The following is a 16864-nucleotide window of genomic DNA, read 5'->3' on the forward strand; positions in this document are numbered from 1 at the left end:
TTGAGTATATCAGCACACATTAGGTCCTCTTGGGAGATGTTAAAATAGTATACTCATTATGATTTTTACAAAACCATGAACAAGTGAGATGTACTTACACACAGTATAATCAAGGGATAAAAGTGTTGGATTATTCCCTGTAGAACAATATACAAAACATCTGCATTATTTACATGTAAATTACTACCACAAAGGTCATTTCAAAAGAGACTGTTCATGATGTTTTATTTGTAAAATCTTCTTTAGCCTTTAATTGTTATGAAGTAAACAATTAGGTTTACAGTTTTTAGTTGGCCCATAAAGATTATGATAAACTTATTTATTCTAGCGCAAAGGAATTATAACACAAACTCCATTTGAAAAGGTTAGAGCAATGATGCATTAATTCATTTACAGTAATTTCGTAACAAATGAAATACAGAAAACAATTAGTGCATATTTACCTGGTAGCATAAAATAGGCTTACCTCTATAATGTGTTAAGTATAGTGATGGGACCCAAGGAACTGTTTGCCTCAGCATCCAACCTTGTATAGTGATGGAACCAACCCTAAGAACTTTCCCTGACATCCAACCTTGTATAGTGATGGGACCAACCCTAAGAACTTTCCCTGACATTCAACCTTGGGAAACAGTTCCTTGGGCTGGTCCCCACACCTTGGACAAATAGTTTTGACTGTTGACTAATTAGTATCTTACAATACCGTTGGAAGTTGTACTTTCCAGGGATGATGCTTTTGGTATTTAAAGCACTTCTACTTTTCATATTTTCTATAACAACCAAAATGTCCTTTGTCTGAATTGTTATCAAATCATTGTAACACAATTTTACATTTGTCTCAGCTTCTGTTGAGAAAGACATTCATCGAAAGAATATTTGTGTCTGGCATGGCAGTGATTATAACTTCAAAAAGAACATGCAAATATTTGATTTTCAAGCTATTTTGTGTGAAAACAGTTGAAAATGTTGTTACAATACTATATAACAAGTTTCTATTGGTCCTGTTTTATGACAATAAGCCTGGTATCCTCTGATTTAATGTTGGTCTAGATATGTCAGTGTGTTCTGACCACTGTCCTTTGTCCTGACCACTGCCGTTTGTTCTGACCCTAATCTCCAGGTTATTGCACTCTAATAATACTGTAGGAATCCCAATAAAATGTGTTTTGTTTCAGCCTAAATGCCTAGCATATATTATGGTTGTTGATAATTTGTTACATTTATTTTACAGTGAGAGTCGTGAGATGGAGATACCAACATGTGAGTTGTGAGGCCATACATTGAAACACCTTGTGGGCGGTTTCTGGCACCATGCATGTGCATTTTGAACAAAACACGTCCACAAGATCGGAATGTACCATCCATACCTTATCTTGGATGGGGAAAGTCCCGGAAAGTCTTCCGGAGGAGGACGGAGGATGGAAGCTGAATCGTAGCCAGTATTACTCTGAAGGCTGGCTGTCTAGTGGGAATGCTAAGGGAATTGTTGGGATAACATTTACCACCAGTCATTGTAAGAAGTATGACGCCCCACAGAGGTCAAACTTCAACCTTAGAGGTCACAGAAGTGAGGTAAATCTTTATATCCTATACGATTTGGACCATTGGAAGTAGATATTATGTAGTAGAATAGATAAGTCGTTATATCCTATATGATTTGAACCATTGAAAGTAGATATTATGTAGTAGAATAGATAAGTCGTTATATCCTATATGATTTGAACCATTGAAAGTAGATATTATGTAGTAGAACAGATAAGTCTTGATATCCAAATACCTGTTTTTTTTCTGCAGACTTTTGCGTCACGTACAAGACCATGATTAGAACATGACGGTTTGAGTCATCCTATCAGCCAATCCTAAAATAGCTTCCAGGTTAATGACTCGTTAAACATGTTTGTTTTTGAAATTCAAAGTTTTTTCGTCTCCTAAAATTCCAAGTATTGATTCTGGTGAAGTGATTATGTCAGTCGTGGCCTTCGCTAGGTTCCTTTGTGACAATTAGATAGCAGTTCTCTAAGTGATGAGCGATACTTCTGAAGTTTAAACGGTTGCCATGAATACTACAACCATGATAATTTAGTTGGAGAAAAAGCAATCTTACCAGACAACTTTTAGTAAAAATCAATTTTGTCCAAAAAATCTGGCTCAGTTTAGTTTTGAAATGTTCTATTTGATGCTATAATTCTGTAAAATGGTAATTTAATGAACAGTTGTTCTTCCTAGCTATAACTTTGGTTCTCAGAGAAATTTTATGGTTTAATAAAAGGACAATGGTCCTATAAAATTATAACATCACAAGGAAAAAACTAACAATGTCAGCAGTAAGATTGGAGTTAAAAATGGTGTCCATCAATGCAAATGCATCAGATTTCAATGTGGGAAGTGATCGTACACTAATGGCAGCTAGGACTGAAGTGGCTGTGTCCATTATCTTAAGTAAATTAAGCCATACTTTGTTCATCCTCAGCTGTTAGATATAATGGACCACGTAGAATTCCAAAAGCACTCATGTCATCAGTCCAATAATGGTAAAAGTCATATCAAGTGTTCATTTTAATTTTCAACAAGACACATTCACAAATTGAATCTAAAAATAAATCCTTGCATGTGACTCTGTAGTTGGTATTTTATTTATTTATTATAAAACTAATTGGTTACAGATCCATTAAGTAGACTTGTATCTTGATTCATGTAGATATTCTTATATATACTCTTGTAATACAGTATCATGTAACAACAACTGATGTGAGTTGTGCTGTAAATGAAGGTGTGTAAAATGGTGGGACAATGATTGGCTTGTTGGGGTAGTGGTTGCACTGACATTTTGATTATTGATACAGGAACATTTAAACAGCCGGGAGTAAATATCACTTTCATTATATAAAGGTATAGGGTAATTTTTTCATTAAGATCCTGTAGTACAAATTCCATTCAAAAAACTTTTGTTGAATTCATCAGACATTTTAGATGTGTCATCAAAGCATGGGAGTAAAATGATTCCGAGACAATAATTATTTAAACCTAATCTAGGTTTGATTCCGTTGTGGTGTGGACAGGACTGACATTTTGTTAACTTACTCGAAATGTCACAGAAAAAAAGTAAAGATCTTTTAGTTCAGTTAAGTTTCATTCAATGAGGCCATTATAGTTCTAGCGCCAGGAATAGCATACACAAAAATAACTTAACGGAAGCATACTTTTATGATAAGATGACAGGGAATTTAGTATTAATACATTTAATGATGATCCTGGAATTAGTAATACTCAGAAGTCCAGGAGCAATAAATCTTTAAGACCGTTTATCACTAAATGCATGTGTAAGGGACAACTGCAAGGTTTGGGTGTACTTGCCATCGGTAGCTGGCATCAGTAGATGCTGTTTTTTTATATGAATGTCAAATAGGCTGCCTTCGACTCGCAACTCTCCAGTCGACTGAGTTATTACTCGGGTTGTCGAACGTGCAGGATTCTTACTCAAGTTTGCTAAAAATAGATTTTGTACGGAAGGTGAAGATCTGAGATCTGAGACATATTCTAATTGACCTTTGTCTGTCGTCGTCTGTCGTCCGTCGTTCATCATGTGTTCCATATCTGTGAAATTTTGCACAAATCTTCTAAGGCGTAAAGCCAATTAAAATTGTGAATTATATGGTCCTTAGGGGCGGGGTCCAAAAGGGTCAAATAGGCTAAAGCTTCAAAAATCGTCCTCTTAAATTCCAGAAATGGTAGAATCAAATACTTTTTATAGATGGAAAGGTCTTAAGGTGTTTTATAAAAATTGTGAATTATATGACCCTTAGGTCTCATGTTTTCCCCCTGGGGAGGGGGTCAAGTTTACTTCAGTTTATATATGAAAAACACATTTATGAACTTAATTTGCTCAATTTTCATAGGAAATGAGTCAAACTTGATTAGAATTATTTGCCTGAAATATAGCATTTAAACATCCACATCGGACCTCACTAACCCCCTGAGGACCAGAGGGGTGGGACTAAACAGGGTCAAAATGACTTAGAATTTCAAAAACTGTGAGTTCACAGGTTTGATGGAAGCAAATACTCTTCATAGATTAAAAAGTCAAATTCATAAAATCACTGACTGATTTCAAGGGCCAGTATATTAGTGTTTATATGTCTTTGTTTCATTCTAAACAAACTCAGGTGATGTTAAGGCCCATGGACCTCTTGTTTTATACAAACTTATGTGGGCAAGATTAGTTTGAAATAATATGAAATCATCATATCTGTCTTTAATTTTCTGAGAGAATCTGTATAGATGTGGAATAGAGAATCTGTATTAATTTGGAGTAGAGAATCTGTATAAATGTGGAATAGAGAATCTGTATAAATGTGGAGTAGAAAATCTGTATAGATGTGGAGTAGAGAATCTGTATAGATGTGGAATAGAGAATCTGTATAAATGTGGAGTAGAGAATCTGTATAGATGTGGAGTAGAGAATCTGTATAAATGTGGAGTAGAGAATCTGTATAGATGTGGAGTAGAGAATCTGTATAAATGAGGAGTAGAGAATCTGTATAGATGTGGAATAGAGAATCTGTATTAATTTGGAGTAGAGAATCTGTATAAATGTGGAGTAGAGAATCTGTATAGATGTGGAGTAGAGAATCTGTATAGATGTCCAATAGAGAATCTATATTAATTTGGAGTAGAGAATCTGTATAAATGTGGAGTAGAGAATCTGTATAGATGTGGAGTAGAGAATCTGTAATAATTTGGAGTAGAGAATCTGTATAGATGTGGAATAGAGAATCTGTAATAATTTGGAGTAGAGAATCTGTATAGATGTCCAATAGAGAATCTGTATAAATGTGGAGTAGAGAATCTGTATAAATGTGGAATAGAGAATTTTTATCAATTTGGAGTAGAGAATCTGTATAAATGTGGAGTAGAGAATCTGTATAAATGAGGAGTAGAGAATCTGTAATAATTTGGAGTAGAGAATCTGCATAGATGTGGAATAGAGAATCTGTAATAATTTGGAGTAGAGAATCTGTATAGATGTCCAATAGTGAATCTGTATATATGTGGAGTAGAGAATCTGTATAAATGTGGAGTAGAGAATCTGTATAAATGTGGAGTAGAGAATCTGTATTAATGTGGAGTAGAGAATCTGTAATTATTTGGAGTAGAGAATCTGTATAGATGTTTGATAGAGAATCTGTATTAATTTGGAGTAGAGAATCTGTATAAATGTAGAGAAGAGAATCTGTATATATGTGGAATAGAGAATCTGTATAGATGTCGAGTAGAGAATCTGTATAGATGTCCAATAGAGAATCTGTATAAATGTGGAGTAGAGAATCTGTATAAATGTGGAATAGAAAATCTGTATAAATGAAGAATAGAGAATCTGTATAGATGTCCAATAGAGAATCTGTATAAATGTGGAGTGGAGAATCTGTATAAATGTAGAGTAGATAATCTGTATAAATGAGGAATAGAGAATCTATACAGATGTCCAATAGAGAATCTGTATAAATGTGGAGTAGATAATCTGTATAAATGTGGAATAGAAAATCTGTATAAATAAGGAGTAGAGAATCTGTATAGATGTCCAATGGAGAATCTGTATAAATATGGAGTGGAGAATCTGTATAGATGTGGAGTAGATAATCTGTATAAATGAGGAATAGAGAATCTATATAGATGTCCAATAGAGAATCTGTATAGATGTGGAGTAGAGAATCTGTATAAATGTGGAGTAGAGAATCTGTATAAATTTGGAGTAGTGAATCTGTTTAGATGTGGAGTAGATAATATGTATAAATGTAGAGTAGAGAATCTGTATAAATGTGGAGTAGAGAATTTGTATAGATGTGGAGTAGAGAATCTGTATAAATGTGGAGTAGAGAATCTGTATAAATGTGGAGTAGAGAATCTGTATAGATGTGGAGTAGAGAATCTGTATAGGTGTCCAATAGAGAATCTGTATAGATGTCCAATAGAGAATCTGTATAGATGTGGAGTAGAGAATCTGTATAGATGTGGAGTAGATAATCTGTATAAATGTGGAATAGAAAATCTGTATAAATAAGGAGTAGAGAATCTGTATAGATGTCCAATGGAGAATCTGTATAAATGTGGAGTGGAGAATCTGTATAGATGTGGAGTAGATAATCTGTATAAATGAGGAATAGAGAATCTATATAGATGTCCAATAGAGAATCTGTATAGATGTGGAGTAGAGAATCTGTATAAATGTGGAGTAGAGAATCTGTATAAATTTGGAGTAGTGAATCTGTTTAGATGTGGAGTAGATAATATGTATAAATGTAGAGTAGAGAATCTGTATAAATGTGGAGTAGAGAATCTGTATAGATGTGGAGTAGAGAATCTGTATAAATGTGGAGTAGAGAATCTGTATAGATGTGGAGTAGAGAATCTGTATAGATGTGGAGTAGATAATCTGTTTAAATGTAGAGTAGATAATCTGTATAGATGTCCAATAGAGAATCTGTATAAATGTGGAGTAGCGAATCTGTGTAAATGTGGAGTAGATAATCTGTTTAAATGTAGAGTAGATAATCTGTATAGATGTTCAATAGAGAATCTGTATAAATGTGGAGTAGAGAATCTGTATAAATGTGGAGTAGAGAATCTGTATTAATTTAGAGTAGAGAATCTGTATAATTGTGGACTAGAGAATCTGTATAGATGTCCAATAGAGAATCTGTATGTTTGAGGAGTAGAGAATCTGTATAAATGTGGAGTAGATAATCTGTTTAAATGTAGAGTAGATAATCTGTATATATGTAATGTAGGGAATCTGTATAGATGTGGAGTAGAGAATCTGTATGCATGGAGTGAATACTTTAAAAAGGTAGCAGCCAATAAATTGCATAAGAAAACATCAGAATCAATGCCGAAAACTGTTGATGCTGCTGTTTTGGGAAAAGCCTATTTATCAATATTCCCAAATTAAAGCAACCAGCCAGAAAGTTGTCGGCAGGAGGAGACTGGGGTTAAGAAACCTGACCCAGTCATCAGTTTATCCTACATGGATTCCACTATTTAATGCTATTTATTATCGGAGGTCCGGACATGTACCAGTGGCTATATATAGCTGTAACAGGGATATATATACTTAATGTTGATGAATAATTACTGCATTTGATATATATGCATAGATTAGATAGGTAAATTTGATGTCTATAAATAGTATCAGGATACTGACATTAGATTGGCTACACACATGGATATACTATGCCACAATGGTAATGGTGCCTGCATCCCTGGGCACTAATGAAGTGGATTGACATTGAATGTGAATCCCTATATGGGGTCACACACGAATGGAGAAGAGCATTTCATATGTTATTCACCATAAAAAATTATCATACAATTATAATTACAATACTGTTACAAAGTCAAAAAGAGTTCAGAATGAATTTTGTAAGTACTGCCAAAAATTCATGATATTTACGTCTAATGAGTACATCACGTCAGACCATTGTGGTCTACAATTTTATTTCACATTTTCACAATGCTATTAGTATTTGTAAAGTGACTTATGCAGATATGTTTTCATCTAAACATCATAACATAAAACAGGAACTTTTAAATTGCAAAATTATCGTGTTGAAACTATTGTTTATAAGGAATCATACATTTTTGTCTGCTTTTGAATTATTTTAATAGCTTAATTCATCAAACTTTATGGTTTTCAATAGATTAACCAAGAAAAAAAATAGCATGCCAACATTTTTACCCAGTTATGGCACATATAGCTTTGATAAACTTCATTTCAAACTTTCAAACTATTACAATTTTGTCCAGAATCTAGGTTCCTTTGCCATTGGTTACTAACTGACTGCTCTCTGAATTTTCTTATTGACTTGATTGACATGGTATTGATTTCTGTAACAGTCAGAAGCCGTCCATCAGGGATAGTTGTACACAAGTTTATTGAATTGTTTGTAGTGCATGTGAGAAAATAATATACTAGTGTGTTACTGGAACTCTCACAGACTCAAAGGCGTCCTACCAATGTGTTTATTTGTATCCAAGGTGTCTGTTAGAGGTTGTATATAACCTGATAACAAATTACATATATTTTGTTAATCAGACAGATTGACAGTTGAATAGAGATGCAGGTGTTAAAATATTAATGTTGTTTTATATATTCAATCTTTTTGTAAAATTGATAACATTTGAGATTGATTTTTTTTCTTTTGAGTTAGACTAAAATTGTAGAAGTTTTTTTTGGCACCTGATTCAAGTGATATATTTGTTATACTGTACAGCTGTTTATTTTCATGGGGAATACATATTTTTCATTTCAAAATATTTTATTAAATCATTCTATTTAATAGGGATTGGGCAGCAGGCTATTCCTATATAAGCCCTCTCCCTGAATACATATTTTCATAGGAATACATATTTCCATGGGGTCTGCATATTTTCATTGGAATGCATATTTTCATGGGAATGCATGGGAATGCATATTTTTATGGGAATACATATTTCTCAAAAAGGGCTGAAGGGATCTTAATCAAATTTCATATGTAGGTTCCCCTAGGGCCCTAGAAATGCATATAGTATTTTTGGAGAAATCAGTCAACAAGATGGCTACCAGGCAGCCATCTTGGCTTTTGATAGTTAAAGTTTGTTATAGCTATTTCTCGGAAGTACTACAGGGATCATTCTATAATTTCATATGTAGGTTCCTCTAGAGCCCTTGTCGTGCATAATGCATTTTGGGACCGATCAGTCAACAAGATGGCCACCAGACAGCCATCTTGGATTTTGATAGTTAAAGTTTGTTATCGCTATTTCTAAGAAAAAACTGAAGGGATCATTCTCAAATTTCATATGTATGTTCCCCGAAGGCCTTAGTTATGCATATTGCATTTTGGGATTCATCGTTCAACAAGATGGCTGTCAGGCCTGATCAGCCAATTTTGATAGATGAAGTTTGTTGCCACTATTTCTCAGAAAGCATATACATGTACTGCAAGGATCTGTTTCAAACTCCATATGTAGGTTCTCCTTGGACCCTAGTTGTGCATATTGCATTTTGGGACCGATTGGTCAACAAGACGGCCAACAGGCCACCATCTTGGATTTTTAGCTCGCCTATTCGAAGAATAGGGGGAGCTAATGTTGTCACCCCGGCGTAGGCGTCGGCGTCGGCGTCAGCGTTGGCGTCCCATTTCACGTTAAAGTTTTTGAGCAAGTTCTGTTTCGTCAATTGTTTAAGCTTAAGTCGTCATAAATGTTTATGATTTTATTTTCCTAATGTGTATGGATGCTGAACGTGATAATTCAACCAATTTGGGGCCCTTTAGGTTTTTTTTGAGTCTGTTAATTTGTCATATTTCCATGTTAAAGTTTTCGAGCAAGTTTCTATTTTGTCTATTGTTTAAGCTTAAGTCATCATAAATGTTTATGATTTTATTTTCCTAATGTGTATGGATGCTGATGTGATAATACAACCAATTTGGGGCCCTTTAGGGGGTTTTTGAGTCTGTTAATTTGTCATATTTCCATGTTTAAATAGTAAATACTTGAACATCAGCTTCTTCTGAATAGGTGAGCTTTGCTGTTCTCCAACAGCTCTTGTTGATAGTTGAAGTTTGAAAAGTAGAGAAAGGATCCTTCTGACAATTGTCAGATAGAGATCAATCTTTAGTGGGTGCCAAGATCGCTCTGGGATCTCTTGTCATGATTTCACAGAGTTTTGGACTAATGGCCAAAATTAGATTCATGGAATGGTCAATAATATTTTGTTTTTTTTGTGTGTAGTAAGATGATGAAATTTAAATAATAGGTTATTAGACTTTGGCATTCTGTACGATTCTCTGTAATCCCTTTGTATCGATAATAACAATGGGCAACATGAGTTGTGTGTGACCATTCTAGAGCATGGTAGTAAAATTGGTATTTGGCAAATCAGCCCTGGCTTAAAACAGAAGTTTGGCTTCAGTGATTTGTTGTTCTGCTGTTTTATTACTGTTATTTGGTATGCATGAGTTGTATCCCTCCAGAATGACCTGGAGATGTATGACCATGGCTTCTATCAGAGTGATCAGCGATGGCCACTTCCTGAAATAACGAGCTCGGCCACTTCCTGTAATGACAAGCTCAGTATTATTACCTGATAGTTAATGGTCACAGAATGTCCTAAATATCTGTAGCTTCTGCTAGATCTGGTCAAGGAGGATGGCAATATGAAACCATAGCGGTCATCTGTAAAGGTCAAGGTTAATGTCATGACCTACTTAAATTTATTTTGTAATCTTATATAAGGAGACATGAGGATTTTATGAAAGATAATACTTTCCTGTTGATTGTGTTTTATCAGACAATTAGATTCATTACATGACCTAGTACTTCCAAGGTGTTACATCTGATATTAAACTCTCCAACGGGTTTTATCTGAGTTCACTGTAAAATCTGGTCTAGGAGACATCTCATATAGAATTTGTCATTATGATTATATTAAAATCAAAATACCATTGTTGATTTGAAATTCTCTTAAAAACCAATCGGTTGGTAACAAAACAATTTTATGACATTTTAAGTTCCCAATATTGTCATCCTTTGATTGCTATCCTATTTCTATTTCATAAAAAAATACAGCTAGGTCATCAGCTAGGGGTCAGTTGTCATCAACCAGGGGTCAGTCATCATCAGCAAGGGGTCAGATGTCATCAACCAGGGGTCAGTCATCATCAGCAAGGGGTCAGTTGTCATCAACCAGGGGTCAGTCATCATCAGCAAGGGGTCAGTTGTCATCAACCAGGGGTCAGTCATCATCAGCAAGGGGTCAGTTGTCATCAACCAGGGTCAACCGTCATCAGTCAGGGGTCAGACTGAAAGTAAAATATTTGAATAATCTTTAACAATAACTGCTTTATACATCATTTGAACCATAAAAACTACTCAATTTGCTACCCAAAACCTTTGTATACAGGGGAGGTCATAGTTCAAACTAACCTCAAATTGGTGGGTGAAGAAGTCACCTCACTTAAGACCAAACTGTTAAAGGCCAAACTGGACGTTTGGTGAATTGATGGGTAAGTGCAGAGATACTGTTTTTGATGTTTTTATTCATCAATAAGAATATTGTGAAGATTATTCTCCATTTTGTAATGACTGGACCTGGGGAAATAATGCGAGTGTCTGACTCTGTGAGACTCTATGGGGAACTATAAACCAGTAACCTCCACTTCTCCAGCATCAGCCAGATATAAACCAGATGCAGACTCCTTACAATGTATTCCAAAGCCTTGCCTTGTTTGTCAAAAAATGAACAACCAATCATGTAATATCTCAGCTTATATCCATAAATCAAAGTGTTGTTTAATTTCAAAATATTATTATTTCCTTGTTACTGCCGTCTGTGAACTTTATTGAGGAATGAACATGTAATAATTTTCTGATTTTGGTGTATACACGCATTTAAGATACAATGTTCACTTCAATGTTTGGAAACTGAATGAAACAAAACATATACATCAATATTTGTGTGGTCGATAGGTTTATGTCTGGTAAGTATCAGTTAATGATTAAGGATTAATATTCTATAGGAAGGTCCTGATCTTTGTAAGGCTGATTAAGGATTAATATTCTATAGGAAGGTCCTGATCTTTGTAAGGCTGATTAAGGATTAATATTCTATAGGAAGGTCTTTATCTATGTATCTCTGATTTAGGATTTATATTTTATAGGAAGGTCCTGATCTTTGTAAGGCTGATTTAGGATTTACATTTTATAGGAAGGTCCTGATCTTTGTAAGGCTGATTTAGGATTTATATTTTATATGAAGGTCCTGATCTTTGTAAGGCTGATTTAGGATTAATATTCTATAGGAAGGTCTTTATCTATGTAAGGCTGATTTAGGATTTATATTTTGTAGGAAGGTCCTGATCTTTGTAAGGCTGATTTAGGATTTACATTTTATAGGAAGGTCCTGATCTTTGTAAGATTGATTTAGGATTAATATTCTATAGGAAGGTCTTTATCTATGTAAGGCTGATTTAGGATTTATATTTTGTAGGAAGGTCCTGATCTTTGTAAGGCTGATTTAGGATTAATATTCTATAGGAAGGTCCTGATCTTTGTAAGGCTGATTAAGGATTAATATTCTATAGGAAGGTCCTGATCTTTGTAAGGCTGATTAAGGATTAATATTCTATAGGAAGGTCCTGATCTTTGTAAGGCTGATTAAGGATTAATATTCTATAGGAAGGTCCTGATCTTTGTAAGGCTGATTTAGGATTTATATTTTATAGGAAGGTCCTGATCTTTGTAAGGCTGATTTAGGATTTATATTCTATAGGAAGGTCTTTATCTATGTAAGGCTGATTTAGGATTTACATTTTATAGGAAGGTCCTGATCTTTGTAAGGCTGATTTAGGATTTACATTTTATAGGAAGGTCCTGATCTTTGTAAGGCTGATTTAGGATTTATATTTTATAGGAAGGTCCTGACCTTTGTAAGGCTGATTTAGGATTTACATTTTATAGGAAGGTCCTGATCTTTGTAAGGCTGATTTAGGATTTATATTTTATAGGAAGGTCCTGATCTTTGTAAGGCTGATTTAGGATTAATATTCTATAGGAAGGTCCTGATCTTTGTAAGGCTGATTTAGGATTAATATTCTATAGGAAGGTCTTTATCTATGTAAGGCTGATTTAGGATTTATATTCTATAGGAAGGTCCTGATCTTTGTAAGGCTGATTTAGGATTAATATTCTATAGGAAGGTCTTTATCTATGTAAGGCTGATTTAGGATTTATATTTTGTAGGAAGGTCCTGATCTTTGTAAGGCTGATTTAGGATTTATATTTTATAGGAAGGTCCTGATCTTTGTAAGGCTGATTTAGGATTTACATTTTATAGGAAGGTCCTGATCTTTGTAAGGCTGATTTAGGATTTATATTTTATAGGAAGGCCCTGATCTTTGTAAGGCTGATTTAGGATTTACATTTTATAGGAAGGTCCTGATCTTTGTAAGGCTGATTTAGGATTTACATTTTATAGGAAGGTCCTGATCTTTGTAAGGCTGATTTAGGATTTATATTTTATAGGAAGGTCCTGATCTTTGTAAGGCTGATTTAGGATTAATATTCTATAGGAAGGTCTTTATCTATGTAAGGCTGATTTAGGATTTATATTTTATAGGAAGGTCCTGATCTTTGTAAGGCTGATTTAGGATTTATATTTTATAGGAAGGTCCTGATCTTTGTAAGGCTGATTTAGGATTAATATTCTATAGGAAGGTCCTGATCTTTGTAAGGCTGATTTAGGAGTAATATTCTATAGGAAGGTCTTTATCTATGTAAGGCTGATTTAGGATTTATATTTTGTAGGAAGGTCCTGATCTTTGTAAGGCTGATTTAGGATTAATATTCTATAGGAAGGTCTTTATCTATGTAAGGCTGATTTAGGATTTATATTCTATAGGAAGGTCTTTATCTATGTAAGGCTGATTTAGGATTTATATTCTATAGGAAGGTCCTGATCTTTGTAAGGCTGATTTAGGATTAATATTCTATAGGAAGGTCTTTATCTATGTAAGGCTGATTTAGGATTTATATTTTATAGGAAGGTCCTGATCTTTGTAAGGCTAATTTAGGATTAATATTTTATAGGAAGGTCCTGATCTTTGTAAGGCTGATTTAGGATTTACATCTTCTGGGAAGGTCTTTTTCCTTGTAAGACTGATTTAGGATTTCTATTTTGTGGGAAGGTCTTTATCTTTTGTGGTGACCTTAACTTTAGGGGGATACACAACCTTCCCTGTCCATTGGCTGTGATGGCCTAATACATACAAGGAATTTACATAAAAGATTCATGGTAATACTGAACACCAACAAGTGTTCCTCAACGTAATTCTAGGTGTCAGAAGACTGATCACTCCAGGGAAAGTCTATTGAAGGAAAATGAGTATTTAATGCAATTTTAGAGATTAAGAATAATGGAAACCAATTGCCATTGTGATGTAGATTGGGGCTGTTGATGCTAATGTAAATAAGAATGGTTTTATTATCGACGGCCTCAGCATTGGTGGAACATTTTTTGTCTACAATGGATCACCTTTACTAGTCTAATTATGCACAAGATGTATAGGTATTCTTCCATCGACTCTTCTTGTCTGTTTTATCATGTGTAATTATAAAAATGTTAAATTAATAAAACAAATCAATATAGTCTGTCTTTTATGAAGTTCCATTTAAGTTTTGTGTCTCCCTTATTAAAGCTAGTTTATTTTATTTAGCTGAAGCTTGTGTCAGTTCTGAAAGCTGTCCAGTATTATTATACTGCTATAGCCTCTCTCTAACACTCAGCGTTATCATACCTAATTAGGACTGGAGAGGCAATGTCCTTACATGTGTAAGCCTCTTTGGTAGCAGACATAACAAGGTTTGGAGATCTAAGAGATACTGTGTGGTTGTTGATTATTGAGTAGCTGTTTCTCACTATTAGCCTTACAGACACAGGCCAAGGGCCTGGGCCTGTGATTACACAACATATAGACCATGGGCCTGTCATCACACAACATATAGACCATGGGCCTGTAATTACACAACTTATAGACCATGGGCCTGTGAATACACAACATTTAGACCATGGGCCTGTGATTACACAACATTTAGACCATGAGTCTGTGATCACAAAACATATAGACCATGGGCCTGTGATCATACAACATATAGACCATGGGCCTGTGATTACACAACATATAGACCATGGGTCTGTGATTACACAACTTATAGACCATGGGCCTGTGATCACACAACATATAGACCATGGGCCTGTGATTACACAACATATAGACCATGGGCCTGTGATCACACAGCATATAGACCATGGGCCTGTTATTACACAACATATAGACCATGGGTCTGTGATTACACAACTTATAGACCATGGGTCTGTGATTACACAACTTATAGACCATGGGCCTGTGATTACACAACATATAGACCATGGGCCTGTGATTACACAACATATAGACCATGGGCCTGTGATTACACAACATATAGACCATGGGCCTGTGATTACACAACTTATAGACCATGGGCCTGTGATTACACAACTTATAGACCATGGGCCTGTGATTACACAACATATAGACCATGGGTCTGTGATTACACAACATATAGGACCATGGGCCTGTGATTACACAACATATAGACCATGGGCCTGTGATTACACAACTTATAGACCATGGGTCTGTGATTACACAACATATAGACCATGGGTCTGTGATTACACAACATATAGACCATGGGCCTGTGATTACACAACTTATAGACCATGGGTCTGTGATTACACAACTTATAGACCATGGGTCTGTGATTACACAACATATAGACCATGGGCCTGTGATTACACAACATATAGACCATGGGTCTGTGATTACACAACTTATAGACCATGGGTCTGTGATTACACAACTTATAGACCATGGGCCTGTGATCACACAACATATAGACCATGGGCCTGTGATTACACAACATATAGACCATGGGCCTGTGATTACACAACATATAGACCATGGGTCTGTGATTACACAACATATAGACCATGGGCCTGTGATCACACAACATATAGACCATGGGCCTGTGATTACACAACATATAGACCATGGGCCTGTGATCACACAACATATAGACCATGGGCCTGTGATCACACAACATATAGACCATGGGCCTGTGATTACACAACATATAGACCATGGGCCTGTGATTACACAACATATAGACCATGGGCCTGTGATTACACAACATATAGACCATGGGCCTGTGATTACACAACATATAGACCATGGGCCTGTGATTACACAACATATAGACCATGGGCCTGTGATTACACAACATATAGACCATGGGCCTGTGATTACACAACATATAGACCATGGGCCTGTGATTACACAACATATAGACCATGGGCCTGTGATTACACAACATATAGACCATGGGCCTGTGATTACACAACATATAGACCATGGGCCTGTGATTACACAACATATAGACCATGGGCCTGTGATTACACAACATATAGACCATGGGCCTGTGATTACACAATATAGACCATGGGTCTGTGATTACACAACATATAGACCATGGCCTGTGATTACACAACATATAGACCATGGGCCTGTGATTACACAACATATAGACCATGGGTCTGTGATTACACAACATATAGACCATGGGCCTGTGATTACACAACATATAGACCATGGGCCTGTGATTACACAACATATAGACCATGGGCCTGTGATTACACAACATATAGACCATGGGCCTGTGATTACACAACATATAGACCATGGGCCTGTGATTACACAACATATAGACCATGGGCCTGTGATTACACAACATATAGACCATGGGCCTGTGATTACACAACATATAGACCATGGGCCTGTGATTACACAACTTATAGACCATGGGTCTGTGATTACACAACATATAGACCATGGGCCTGTGATTACACAACATATAGACCATGGGCCTGTGATTACACAACATATAGACCATGGGTCTGTGATTACACAACATATAGACCATGGGCCTGTGATTACACAACATATAGACCATGGGTCTGTGATTACACAACATATAGACCATGGGTCTGTGATTACACAACATATAGACCATGGGCCTGTGATTACACAACATATAGACCATGGGCCTGTGATTACACAACATATAGACCATGGGCCTGTGATCACACAACATATAGACCATGGGTCTGTGATTACACAACATATAGACCATGGGCCTGTGATTACACAACATATAGACCATGGGCCTGTGATTACACAACTTATAGACCATGGGTCTGTGATTACACAACTTATAGACCATGGGCCTGTGATCA

At 35.6% G+C, this 16864-nt stretch overlaps 1 long non-coding RNA gene across 2 annotated transcripts in view; it reads left to right on the forward strand.

Moving 5' to 3' along the window:
- LOC138306861 (uncharacterized) overlaps positions 1 to 16864 on the forward strand; it is a 71953-nt gene that overhangs the window by 14872 nt on the left and 40217 nt on the right. For both annotated transcript variants that reach the window (XR_011205925.1, XR_011205926.1), the window contains one exon: positions 1232 to 1572. This is a non-coding gene — a long non-coding RNA (uncharacterized lncRNA). The remainder of the gene's footprint in view (positions 1 to 1231; positions 1573 to 16864) is intronic.

This window comes from Argopecten irradians, chromosome 1 (genome assembly GCF_041381155.1).
Source record: "Argopecten irradians isolate NY chromosome 1, Ai_NY, whole genome shotgun sequence".
Taxonomy (NCBI): domain Eukaryota; kingdom Metazoa; phylum Mollusca; class Bivalvia; order Pectinida; family Pectinidae; genus Argopecten; species Argopecten irradians.